This window comes from Pinus tabuliformis, chromosome 6, assembly GCF_031772625.1.
Source record: "Pinus tabuliformis cultivar Carrire ecotype Pingquan chromosome 6, CPIR1, whole genome shotgun sequence".
In the NCBI taxonomy this organism is placed as follows: domain Eukaryota; kingdom Viridiplantae; phylum Streptophyta; class Pinopsida; order Pinales; family Pinaceae; genus Pinus; species Pinus tabuliformis.
In genome coordinates, this window is record NC_142292.1 from 1,397,838,214 (window position 1) to 1,397,851,159 (window position 12,946).

Consider the following 12,946-nt stretch of genomic DNA (forward strand, 5'->3'; position numbering starts at 1 on the left):
GGACATTTAATGAAGGTTTTGTGAAATATGTATGGTCAAACATTTATTCTGCCACTGAAATATGTACTCTTTAACATAGAAAAATATTTTCTGTAAAATCGCCCATCCTCTATCTTAATGTTTTGTTCTATCATGAATTAATGTGTTCAAATGTATGTTTGAATATATTTTTATTTTAGTTTAGCGGACGTAAGTCTAAGAGCTTAAGAGGATAAAATCAAGGAGTTTAGTGGGCGTGTGTAAACAAATGTGTTATGGGAAAAGAGTTACTCAATTTTTAGTTTAGTTAAGCAGACGTAAGTGTGAGAGGCCAAGAGGAGAAACTCGTGGAGAAAATTTTGGCGGGTGTGTGAAAACAAATATGTTATAGGAAAAACAACAGAGGAGCAAGAGAGCAAGGGACAAAGAAGCAACAAATACCTTGATCGCATTTTGATGGCTTGATGCTTGGATAATGTTACAAGGATTGTTTAATGAAGAATTTTTGATGTGAAATTGTTGATTAAGCTTAATTGATGTGATGCAAAGGTAGGACTCCAAGGCAAAGGAAAATATGTTGGAAAGATTGTTGTGATGTATTAACGATAAGTATAGCTATTTTTTCTTGACATTAGTTTGATGCATTTAATCATTACATATGGCTGTAATTAATTTTGGATGGGTTATTTATTTTTGTGTTCCAGTATTCAAGATCTAAAGAGTTTGGAAACGAATGCATGGAAGGCAAAGAGTCAAGCCTATTCACTTAATATTCCTATGTGGGATACAATTAGCCAACAAAATAATTCTATAAAAGATGTTATTTTGGAAGGAATAAGATGTGAGAGAATGGAATAATGAGAGAGAGATGATTGAACTATTATGAGTTAGTTACCTGGCACTTATGAAGTTGATGTGAAGTATATTTGAAGGGAAGAAGGTGTAGAAATGAGGATGGAGATATGCAAAAATTATAAGAAGGTAAACGAGAACATTGTTATTTATTGTTTGCATCAGGGGATGGTAGTACCTTTCCAAGTTCAGGCCTGATAAATATGCAATTGGAGCTGGTTGAGGTAGGAGCCTCCTGTGGGTTGTAGCCTATAGAAAACATATGGGAGTTGGATCTTCCTTGCATGTTACAGCTTGCAGACTTGCAGAAAATTCAGGTAGCAACCTTCTGTAGGTTGGGGCCTAAGGAAAATCAGATTTAATAAGGAGTAGGAGATAATAAGGAGTAGGAGATTGCCTTTGCATCAGAACAATAATAAAATTGTGGTTTTCTTCCTTCATAACTTTCTACATATATCTAGTGTCAATATGCATTATTATTATGTGCTAATATGATGTTTTAGTTTTCTTATTAATTGTGGGTCACATATTCAAATTGTTGGTGATCATTTGCTAAGTTTCTCATGTAATCATTTAGTTAGTGAGATTGAAGAAAATCATTAATGACCATGAATATACTAAATGAATTAATCCACCCCACTCTCTCATTTCAGTCAAGTTTTCATCAATTGGTATCAGAGACAGTTCCTTCGGTGTAAACCTAACAACTTGAAGGTAGTTTTGGTTGAGTCGTGGACTATCAAATTGTACCTTTGCTTAGTACATCAAACTTTCATGAATGGAGGGATAAGATAAAATTTGAACTAATAGCTTATGGAACGAGTGTGTGGAAACTAGTATGTGATGGCTACTACAAAGAATCTCCCTCTTTGCAAGAACAACAATGGAATTCTAAGGAAAAATGAGTCATGTATAAAATTTTTCATATAAGGATCTTGATATAATAATAGATCTAACTTCTGCAAAAGAAATTCGGGATAGATTGTAGCTCATGCAGGACGAGGCTAGCAGCAACAATGTAGAGAATGGAAAGAGAAAGAGGATGGAGAAAACACCCTGTCAAAAGGAAAGTGAAACCTCTACTTATGTGAATGTGTCTGACTCTCATGAAGAAAAATCAGATGAAAATCAAGCTAGGTTTGATTTATCATTGGCTAGTATAGAAAGATTGAAGAATGAAAACAAGAATATGCAGAAAGTTGTGCAGATATGTGTTGAGAAAGAGCATAAGTACAAGGAGGAAATCGTTAGTTTGAAGACACAGCTTGAAAAAAAAAGGAGAAGAGAAGGGATCATGAATAACTGGCTAGAGGAGAAAGAAGTACAAGTTGAAATATTAGAGTATGAGATTATTTCAGCTAGAAGTGATTTGGATGAAAAGAAAACACTATGTAGAAATCTTGAAGAGGAGATTGTATCCTTGAAGGACTCAGAATATCACAGCATTATCTCAAAGGAAAACTTAAAGGATAATGAAGTTCTCAAAGTACTTATAGGAGAATCATTTAGCAACAACATGATTGGAAAAGAAATAAACAGATAGAAGCAACAGAATCAAAATGAAAAGTATGAAGTGAAGAAAATGAAATCTGCTCCTAGATGTGAGGTTAATAATCCTGCAAGAATTCAAAGGAGAGAAAATATCTCATTCTTCAATTGCCATGAATCTGGACACATAGCAGTAGACTATAAGAAAAAGAAGATCAAGACTAATCAGCAAAACATGCATCAAACAAGAAGGTGCTATCCATCAAGCAATCAAAGGAGAACGTCAACCACCATGTACATAAACTCTTTCTATGGTTATTTTTATATGTGTCATGAATTTTTACATAAGGAATTTGAATGCAAAGTGTATATGAAGAAAAAAAGGAATGCAAAAATAAACAGTCATTTTCTCTATTTCTTGGCCACATGAGATGTCTTTTGTGTAATAATTTTCGCCACAAAGAAAAGGATTATAAGATGCCATATATTCTAGTGAGCACTAAATAGAAAATGGAAGGAATTCCAAGAAGATCAAACAATGAAATGGAAATAGGAGAACACAACCTGCTAGAGTGTGGAAGAGAAAGAATAAAGGACCACCAGTGACCTAGTTTTGTGTGAGGGGGAGTTACTCAAGCAAGAAAAGAAGAATATGTGAATGTTATTTCAATAGCACTTGAGGGGGAGAGAAGCCCAAATATTGATAATAAAATCCTAAATATGCAAAGAATAGGAAAATGAACCCACTACAAAGATATATCTAATTAAATATATCTCAAAAGCATTCAGAGAAATATGATTGTACAATATGTTGGGCCATCGTAATTAGAGGATCTGAGAGTTGTGTATAGTAGCTCTATCATAAATTTAATAATGTTGAATATTTTTGTAAAGAAAAAGAGGGTTGTAGTCATGATGTATAATATATCTATAAAATCCTCTTCAAATGAAATTAAAAAATGAAAATTACAAGCCGGAGGACCATCTATTTGAATATCGAAGTTTTGGAAGTAGAGAACTGTTGATTTCCGCCTTGACATTTTCTAGTTAAATACGCCATGGAGGATAGAAGGAAATCTCTGCATGACAGGAAAATTCTTATCGACTTCGAAGTTGCATTAGCCATTGCAAAGAAAGACGAGGTAGAGGAAGCCAAAAAAAAAAAAAACACTCATAAGATGTGGTGAAACGCTTGATGAGATAACTCGAGAAGAGAATGCTTGTCCTGGATATCACTCATGGCATTTCACGTAATACCTTCATTAAAGTTGAAGCATCTGTGGTGGTTCTTGGTTGATTCGTTGAACATCTTAAGATTAAAGTTAATGAGATAGGATCACTGATAAATCTAATTGATATTGAAGAATGCCGAGAAAATGAGTAGAATTCTAATGAGTCCTTGATTGTAAGACTGAAAACTGAAGGAATTATCCAAGAATTTTTTTTCCTTTACATCACTAAAAGAAAAAGAAAGATCTTTTGTAGAGGTGGTCTTACAAGTGGATGGATTTCAGCTCAGAGCCAATGAATTATATATATGCGCACATTGGGGCCAAGGTAGCTACGCATTTTTCTTTCCTGGGTATGTACACAAAGAGCCTTCTCTTTCTGGCTAGGCTAGGGATAGTTTTGCATTATGAAAATTTTAGTTTTAGAAGCCCTAGAATGAGGCACTACAGGCTAGAAAACCTTATTCCTTATGTTAAGTACCCCTATACCAAATATAATGCTCTCAAAACGAAAAAATGATAAAATATTTTTAGACGATAAATAAAAACGCTGTATACGGAAAATAGAAAAAGAATACACGAAACCTCCATACACTTCCAAAATTGGAAATGGGTTGGAGGATGTGCTCTTTGATGTTTTTCTAAGTTGGCATTGCAGCTTGAGATGGTGACCATGTTTTCCAGTTCATTTCGGTTTTATGATCGTTTTTACTGGTACAAAGTCATTAGTACAGTAGCAGGATTCATCATGGGTAGAACGGAGAAAGGACTGGATGAGATGGGCATTACGTTTGGATAACAAGGTAGTAAAAGTTGTTATAATTTGAAGGTTAGAAATCAGTGAAAGAAGTGGCCAAAATTGCATTATGAGATGAATTTGTGCCAAAAGTTGGAGGTGTATAGCATAAGGACGTTACATAAACATAAATCTATGGCCTAATTAGTGAGTCAAAAATGACCTGTGACATATGTTATAAAGCCTATTCAACCGAACGTTAGCACAATTATGTAGCATCTCTATGTTTTCCTGTCAGTCATGGAAATAGTACACAACCCTTGAATCTCTCCTATGGTACAAAATTGCAACAATGGAACACTTCATCTTCACTTAAAAAAATAAATTGTGCTGACGATAATTAATTGTGTCAGAGAAATTGTAGTAAAACGTTGCAATTGTAGAACACAAAACATTGGGTAGCATAATTACTGTGTAGTAGAACGTTGCAATTGCGGAACGTACAACACTGGGTAGCCTGATTCCTATAGAGGAATCAAACTCTTACAAAAAATAAAAAAATATGATCTGTTGTCATTTGAGAATTAGGTTGTTCAATTTAGTAGAGGCATGTATAAGTGTTGAAATTTCTAAGTCAGACACATTAGAAATCCCTACTGCATTATCTGGTTTATTATCTCTTACTTGTTCTTTCCATTAACAAGTTATTTATAAATATAAATATCGAAATAAACACAAATGCATCCTTAACACATATACATGTCAACAAATGAAATAACTAAGACAGTCAAACATCCATGCCTAATGCGGAAAATTAGTGCAAGAGATATGATTTTTTGTACAATACATCCATGGAAAAACCTAATGCAGGAAAATTAGTGCAAGAGATATGAGGGTTTTATTATTATGTAGTTTCCTGAATACAACTAGGGTGACAGAGATGGCTCACCCTTCATAGAATTTCCTTTGCAAAATTACCTCTCCTTGGAAACATATATTCTCGCTGATCAGCAACCGGATGATTGTTCCCACAGCAACTTCGACAGTTCCTTAGCTGGTAGCAAAATCTGCTCCAAGCTTCCTTTCGAAACTTTGACACCCTCTACAGCTCTACGTTTTCCTCTCAGCTCCCATTCTGCCCCACAAAAAAAGCCTCACTGTTGACTCTTTAGCCCAAAGTCAACTCTTATAGCCTCTGTGCAGCATCTATTGCCTTTGCATCAGTGTCTTGGCCCTTTGTGTCTTCTACACTAGCCTTCTCAAGCACTGCATCAGTCTTGTCAGCCTCGGCATTAGCCTTCCTAGGCTCTGCTTTGTCTCTCTCGCACTTTCTCTGCCTATTTTATATGTATTCTCGGTCTTCTGTTGAACTGCCCCTCGCTGCAACGGATCACTAACTCGATTTCTTAGCAAACCCTACCCCAGAAAATTGAATTCTTGTTTAACTTAATGTATCTCCAACTGATCCTCAAGCCTCCTCTTATACTTTTCCTATTGGTGATTGAACGGTCGAGATTAAGTCCCTAATCAACGACTAAGATTAGATATGGATTGATCCTCGTTATTTAGAACTTTCTCACCCATATTATATTAATACACATTAATATTTTAATTTTCCTAAGTTCAAACTTAGGAAGCCCATTAGAAATATTAATTATTTTAATATCTCTTCATTCGGGTGGAATTTCCCGAAACTATTTATGGTTCTTTGAGATCTTATATGCCTTAGCCTCTCCACCAATTTTCATGGCTAGATCACATCCGATGCTATCAAAAATAAACACTCCCTCTTAGCGAGGAATGTGCTATAGTAATCCTTCACAATAGAAACATCACACTAATCTTCCGCATCGGTACCTTTGTTAATGCTTGGCCTACTACCTCACATCCACTGCACTATTGCTTCTGGTACTTCTTCCCATGACACTTCCACTACCACTGCTACATATGTACTGCAACTCCCTCTCAACATGCTACATCATGCTACCCATAGCACTGCCACTGCTAAATACTGCACTGCAACTCTGTTACCGAGAAGTAACTAACTAACTTCACCCAAATACTGACATCCTAGTCAGTTTGCAACCCTCGTGATTCTGAAGCTACCCCTACTGCTATCTTGTTCTCCCTTTGCTGCCACTGCGTTGTTGTAACCACCTCTGTGCCTCTCGCATTATTGGAACCTCTACTACGTTGCTACAGGCTTCTGCACTCTAGTCCTGCCTTGCCCATCAATCACACTTTTCGGCTCCCAACACCTATCATCATGGTATCGTTGTTAAGGGCTCTCGTAGCCAGATGTGATCCAAGATTTTGGGCACCTCAAGGATCCGCCCTTAGGATGTAATCCTCCTTACTACAACTCGATATCACCCCACCTCCTCTCTAGAGGTGCATAAGCACTCATGGCACAATCATCATTAGTCTCAACCTCTTCCTCTGCCTTAGCTAGAGCTCCTTTTGAATTAGAAGCCTTTCCCTTGTTTTTCTTTCTAGGACACTCAGATGCATAATGTCCCAGCTCCCCACAATGGAAGCACTTAACGTTGGAGATGTCCTTCTTCTTTCTCTTCCATCACTGTCTCACAGATGCTAGAGCAGCATTCTCCTCCCCCTCTTTCTTGATTCGACCTTCCTTGCCACTACTCCCCTACTTGGTCATCCTCCTTATCTCTTCCTATCAAAGAGATTCCCACATCTCCTCCCAACTGGGAAGAGTAGCCCTGCCAAAAATACTATGGAAAAAAGTGTCCCACTCCTTGGAGACTACATTAAGGGTAGTCCTCACCATAAATTCAAGATCTAGAGTAGAACCCATGGAAGTAAGCTGGTCGCGAATTACCTGCAACCTCAAAAGGAATGGCTCTATCTTCTCTCACTTCTGCATCTGATATGACCGCAGCTGATTCTCCAATAGCATCCTTTGTTGTATGAAAGAGCCCTGGTACAAGGTGGTCAGGGTGTCCCACATCTCCTTTACTTTGTTCTTCTTAGCAATATGTGGTATGACATGATCTTTGGTCCCATCTAGGATCATGCATTTCACCCTTGTCGTTGCATCCTCATACTTCTCGTTCTTAGCTGAGCCAACTGGGATAGCGACAGTTTCAAGGCATAGTCCTTGATGCAATGTCTATCCAGGACTGCCAGGATCCTAACGTTCCATATGAAAAAGTTGTAAGCCCCGTCTAACATGTCCTGATCCCTTAATCCATTCACTTCCATTTCAGCTCCTCTTTTGGACTCCTTCTGAGTCTCAACTCCCCTCGTAGAAATCTCCCTCTAAGTCCTAATTTCCATTCTGGAAATCCTTTGGCCAACTATGAACCTCTCCTCTCCAATCTTCCTTGCAATTTCAAAACGAATTTGGATTCCTTGGCTAGAAATTTGTTGAGGTAGTGAGTCCCTCTACCTTGGTCTCGCATCCTTAGACATTTTTATGCTTCGACAGAAATAATGTCCCACGAGCTCCTAAAATCACAATCTGCCCACAGCTCCAAAAGCCCTGGTAATCGAAGAAACTGAGCCTTTCAAGCTCTGTGCAATCTCGAGAAAGGCTAAATCTTCTCTTCCTGGCCACAATGTTGATCCTTCCTGGCTGGGAAAGATGATCGAGAACTGCGTAGGTTTGATCTGCCCCTCTCTGCCTCTGCACTAACCTGACTTGAAATGATGACGTAGGCTCTACGTCACTTCCTCTCTTGCTACTTCTCCTCTAGAACAATGTTGTCTCTCGGGACAACTACTACTGCTGCAAATTTCATATTTCTGTTGGTGCCTTCAATTCTCATGTGATCTGCAATTCTCTAATACCATTTTGAAATATCTAAGTCTAACGAATTACAAATCCCTACTGATTTATCTGGTTTATTATCTCTTAATTGTTCTTTCCATTAACAAGTTATTTATAAATATAAATATCGAAATAAAGAAAAATGCAACATTAACACAAATAGAGATGAAAAAATGAAATAACTAAGGTAATCACATAAGGGACACCATTACTTTTGGACAAATGTCCCTGGAAAAACCCAATGTGGGAAAACAAGTGAAACAGATATGACGGTTTTATTATTATACAAATTTTTGAATATAACTAGGGTGCCAAAAATGGCTCACCCTTGAAAGAAATTCCTTGGTAGAAGTACCTCTCCTATGTTATAGATATTCTAGCTTATCAACAACCATATGGTTGATCCCATAGCAACTTCGATAGTTCCTTAGCTTGATAGTGAAAGCTACTCCAAGCTTCCTTCTAGAACTGCACCACCCTCTAAGGACTGCATCGCCCTTTATGTCTCTACATCTGCCTCTCAGCTCCCAGTCTACCCCACGAAAATGACTCAGCACTGCCTCTTCAGCCCAACATCAGCTCTACTAGCCTCAGCGCAGCCTCTTGCGCATCTACGTCAGCCTCTTCTCCCTCTACGTCTTCTATGTTAGCCTTCTGCCTTTGCGTCAGTTTTCCCAGGCTCTGCATTGTCTCTCTGGCACTTTCTATGCCTCTCTAATATATATTCTCAGTATTCTTTCAAACTGTCCCTCACTACAACAGATCACTAACTCGATTTCTCAGCAAACCTTGCCTGAGAAAATTGAATTCTTGATCAACTTGGTGTATCTCCAATTAACCCTCAAGCCTCCTCTTATACTTTTCCAGTTCACGATTCAACGACCGAGATTAAGTACCTAATCAACGACTATGATTAGATGTAGTTTGATCCTTGTTATTAATAACTTTCTCACACATATTATATTAATACAAATTAATATTTTAATTTTCCTATGTTTAGACTTAGGAACCCCATTAAAAATATAAATTATTTTAATATCTCTTGATCTGGGTGGAATGTCCCCAATCTATTTCTGGATCTTGCATATATCATGTGTCTTAGCCTCTCCATTAATTTTCATGTCTATATCACATTTGATGCTATCAAAAATCAACAATACATTTACCCTGCTACACACAATTTTTTTTTGGAAAATTAGTGCAATTAGTTCTGGAATTCAGGCAAGCGTGAGCGATTTCAACCGACACATTATACATGGCGATAAAAAATAATATATCATATATATTTCATGCACAATGCCTTGGTTCCATATCGGTCCATGTCCAATTAGGGTTATATTATTATGGTGCAGTTTACACATTATATAAAACGATGTGTTATATTATTATGGAGATGCATTGTTATGAAGACGGATTAATATTAGGTATTATGTTGTATATATATATATTGATGTTTCCTGGTAAATATAGCATGCCATGATCTAATGTTACAAATATATATTCCAACATCGATTTCTCCATATGATAGTTCATCCCTCCTTGCATCTATATATCAATTAAATATTTGTGATAGAATCAATGGTTAGAAGGAGGCTTCTTGATCGGTTGGATGTTTTAGCCGGAAGAAAGGAGAGGTCAAATGAATTAATGCAAGTATGCAGCACATGGACACCACCGATGTAACAAAATAAATGTAGCAGGACTAACCCTCACATCCTTCGAAATGTCAAGTAGTCAACTCATCGCATTGGGTGAGGTTGTGAGGGCAGATTATAGAATATGAATATATATATATATATATATATTCTATGACACACATTATGAGGCACATGGAATGTTAACTCTGTTATATGTGTAGCAACAAAACTTGTATCATTTAGTTTCATAAGTCTTGAAGCCCCTAAATTTCCAGCCATCTTGGACTAGTTTGAAGAGTAAAGTTTTGATTCTCATCCTAGTGATTCAAGTATTCAACTAAGCACCACTGTGGTGACCTCATCTCTGGAAGTTGAAACCCATGGACAAGATATCAACGTAGTCCATCAATAGTTATTGAAAAATATCATGTCACTATGCCTTCTTGTTCCTCACATTACTTGAAGATGTTCAATCTTACAATTTAAGGCAGATTTTTTTGTTGTATGACTGGTTGGCTCCACATTAAACATAGAAGTTATTGGTATAAATATATACACATGTATGTGCCTACAAACACCTAATTGAAGTGACTAAGCTATGTTATCATTGTAATTAATGTCTCAGAGGAGGATACTACATGGGCATAACTGAGGGAATCACTTCCTACCATCCATAAATAATTCGCTCCCCGTTATCCAAATGTATGTGTGACAGAAGGAGCGTGTTGAGCATAGGTGAAGTTGGATTGTTTTTTTCGTTTAGTTGTAGCATCGATGCCATGAGGGTTTGGGTTGGGGAAACAGCAGACAACATGTGAAAAACTACACCCCATAGCATTTCTTATTGCCACCAGTGGCATAGAGATAGTGGTTCGAGAGCCACATGTTCCCCAAACTGCCATGAAAATCAAGTCGAGGTTTTCAATAATTGTTAATACTAGGATTCCTGCAAGGGAAAAGGGAAGGGTTCAATCTACCATGAATTTCAATTCACATGAGAATTCTCGACTCTCTTTTTTCCCAGGTATCCATTGTAGTTTTGGCCGATATATAATTCCATGAGAAATCTAGAAATTGATAACCTCAGCAAGCATAATTTTCAAAGCTAGTGGTCGTTTAGGGCCTTCTAGTGGCCAAATGCATATTCATGTTACCTGCAGATGTTGCAAATTGTCAAGTTTGTAGACATGCAATGTGAAATGGGGCATGCAATTTAACATTCCTTATGAAGGATCTGTGTTTGGAAACATATATCATTGATGTGATGCTAGTATTTTCCATGTTATATTCTGAAGGTGATCAAAACAAGAGGTTTGGAAATAGAGTTTTCAGTGCTTTGAAGTGGGTCATTGTGACTACTATAGATGTTTGTCTCATGCTTGGCACTCTTTATGGCCTTGTTGGTAAAGTCAAATTTGCTATACAAAATATTTCTTATTCTTCAATTACTAACTCTTGAAGCAGTTGGCTCAGTCTTTTAGTAAAAAATATTCTTGTCTAGTAGGAAAAAATGGAAATTCAAATTTTTTTTGGTTCTTCACAACTGATGCATTATCAGAAGATTGCATGGACCATGAATACAACTTTTCCTGAACATGTTTTTTCTCTTACTACAATTGCTGGTATATCAAGGAGGCCACCGAATTAGGGAGGTGAGCAAGATAGGTAAAAGAGGCAGTTGCTTCACTTCAATGGGAGAGAAGAGAAGTGGTAGCAAAGGTAGAAAATGGTTGAAAGAAATGTAAAGGAAGTTAACAAGGTTTTCTTTTAAGAAGATGTGAACGCTTTGGAGGAAATCTACCCTTAGGGTGAAAAGGTTGATTCATCGTGGGCTTTAGCAGTGCTTAGCTATTTAGAAAGATTAATACTTGTAATATTTGGGTTTATTGTTTCGATGGATTGGGTTGTGCACATTATGTTATAAATGTTGATTAATCCTCCTATCTCTCCATTTATTAATGAGGTTTTCATCAAGCTACTTTTTTTAGGGCTTCTTGGAACTGTAGCATTTTCTTTCTTTTTTGTCTATCTCCTCCTTGTTTTGATAACAGGGACAATGGTTCTTGGCTTAAGGATAGGTTTTATAACAATTCATCAAATGAATTGGGGTGGAACATTAATGAACTACTTCCTTTTCATTGTGGGGCTTATTTTTTCTCTATTCAATCAGTATCATCCAATTTTTGTTCGACAACCTCTATTGTGTAGGTCCAAGCAACTGTTTCTCATGAGATCTTTGATCACTCTTGAATCCTTGTGTGGCATTAAATACATTTACAATTGCATGTGATTCCAGAGTTACACTTGCAAGAACAGTGGGAGTAGAACACATTTCTTAGCTAAAGGATAGGTCTATTAAATTGATAATGAAGGGACATGCTGCTCATTTGCTATTCAAAGGATCTCTTTCCATTCATGTGGGTGATGGAAAGAATAATTTTCTAGATGAAGTGCCTTATGATGCTATCCATGAGCATGCGGTGCCTTTAAACAAAGGAGCTGTTTCCATTCATGTGAATGGTTGTAGTATGTGAATGAGAGCCAAATTCATATTTTCCTGCATGTTAATGACAAGTTGAGTTGCCAGAGTTTAATGGTGTATTAAAATTGTTGAATGTAGTGCGATGGAGTACTGTAATATTCGATGTGCATGAGGTCGATTATAACCTGATTAATGTGTTGTAGCGTGTGGATCAAAATTTGGATAAATCAACTGTTGAAAATCTCATGACGATTCTAGTCATGAGCCTGAAAGAGTATCAAATTTTAGAAATATGCATTCATACATGCCAACCTCAAATGAGTCCATATATCTGGTTGTTAGCACATTACAATGCATGCCTCGCAGATTTAATGTCTCATATATTTAATGGTCTATGTGTTCATATCCTTTCACAACATCGTGCAATGCACTTACTGCCTAAGTGTTCTCTCAAAAGAGTTTTGTAGCACTTTTAGAACAATGTTTATGGAGAAACATTCATTCTAAAGTAGCATTCACTCAATGATGCAAAACAATACATTGTAGGTTTTAAAGCATTAAAGAAATGATGACAGGTTTTACAAGCTACAAGACATCTATAACCCCTTGTCATTGATGTCAAAGGGGGAGGTAAGCAAAGGTCATGTGCAACAATGAGAAATATGTTTGAGGACAATAGGGGGAGGACTACTGTGTTGCCATCAATGCCAAAGGGGGAGATTCTTAGAAATATTGTTATTGATGGCAAAG

General features: G+C 37.0%; 1 pseudogene; it reads left to right on the forward strand.

Moving 5' to 3' along the window:
* The first annotated feature begins 11,340 nt into the window (after positions 1 to 11,340).
* LOC149263870 (LIMR family protein At5g01460 pseudogene) lies at positions 11,341 to 12,004 on the forward strand (annotated as a pseudogene).
* Positions 12,005 to 12,946: the final 942 nt, after the last annotated feature.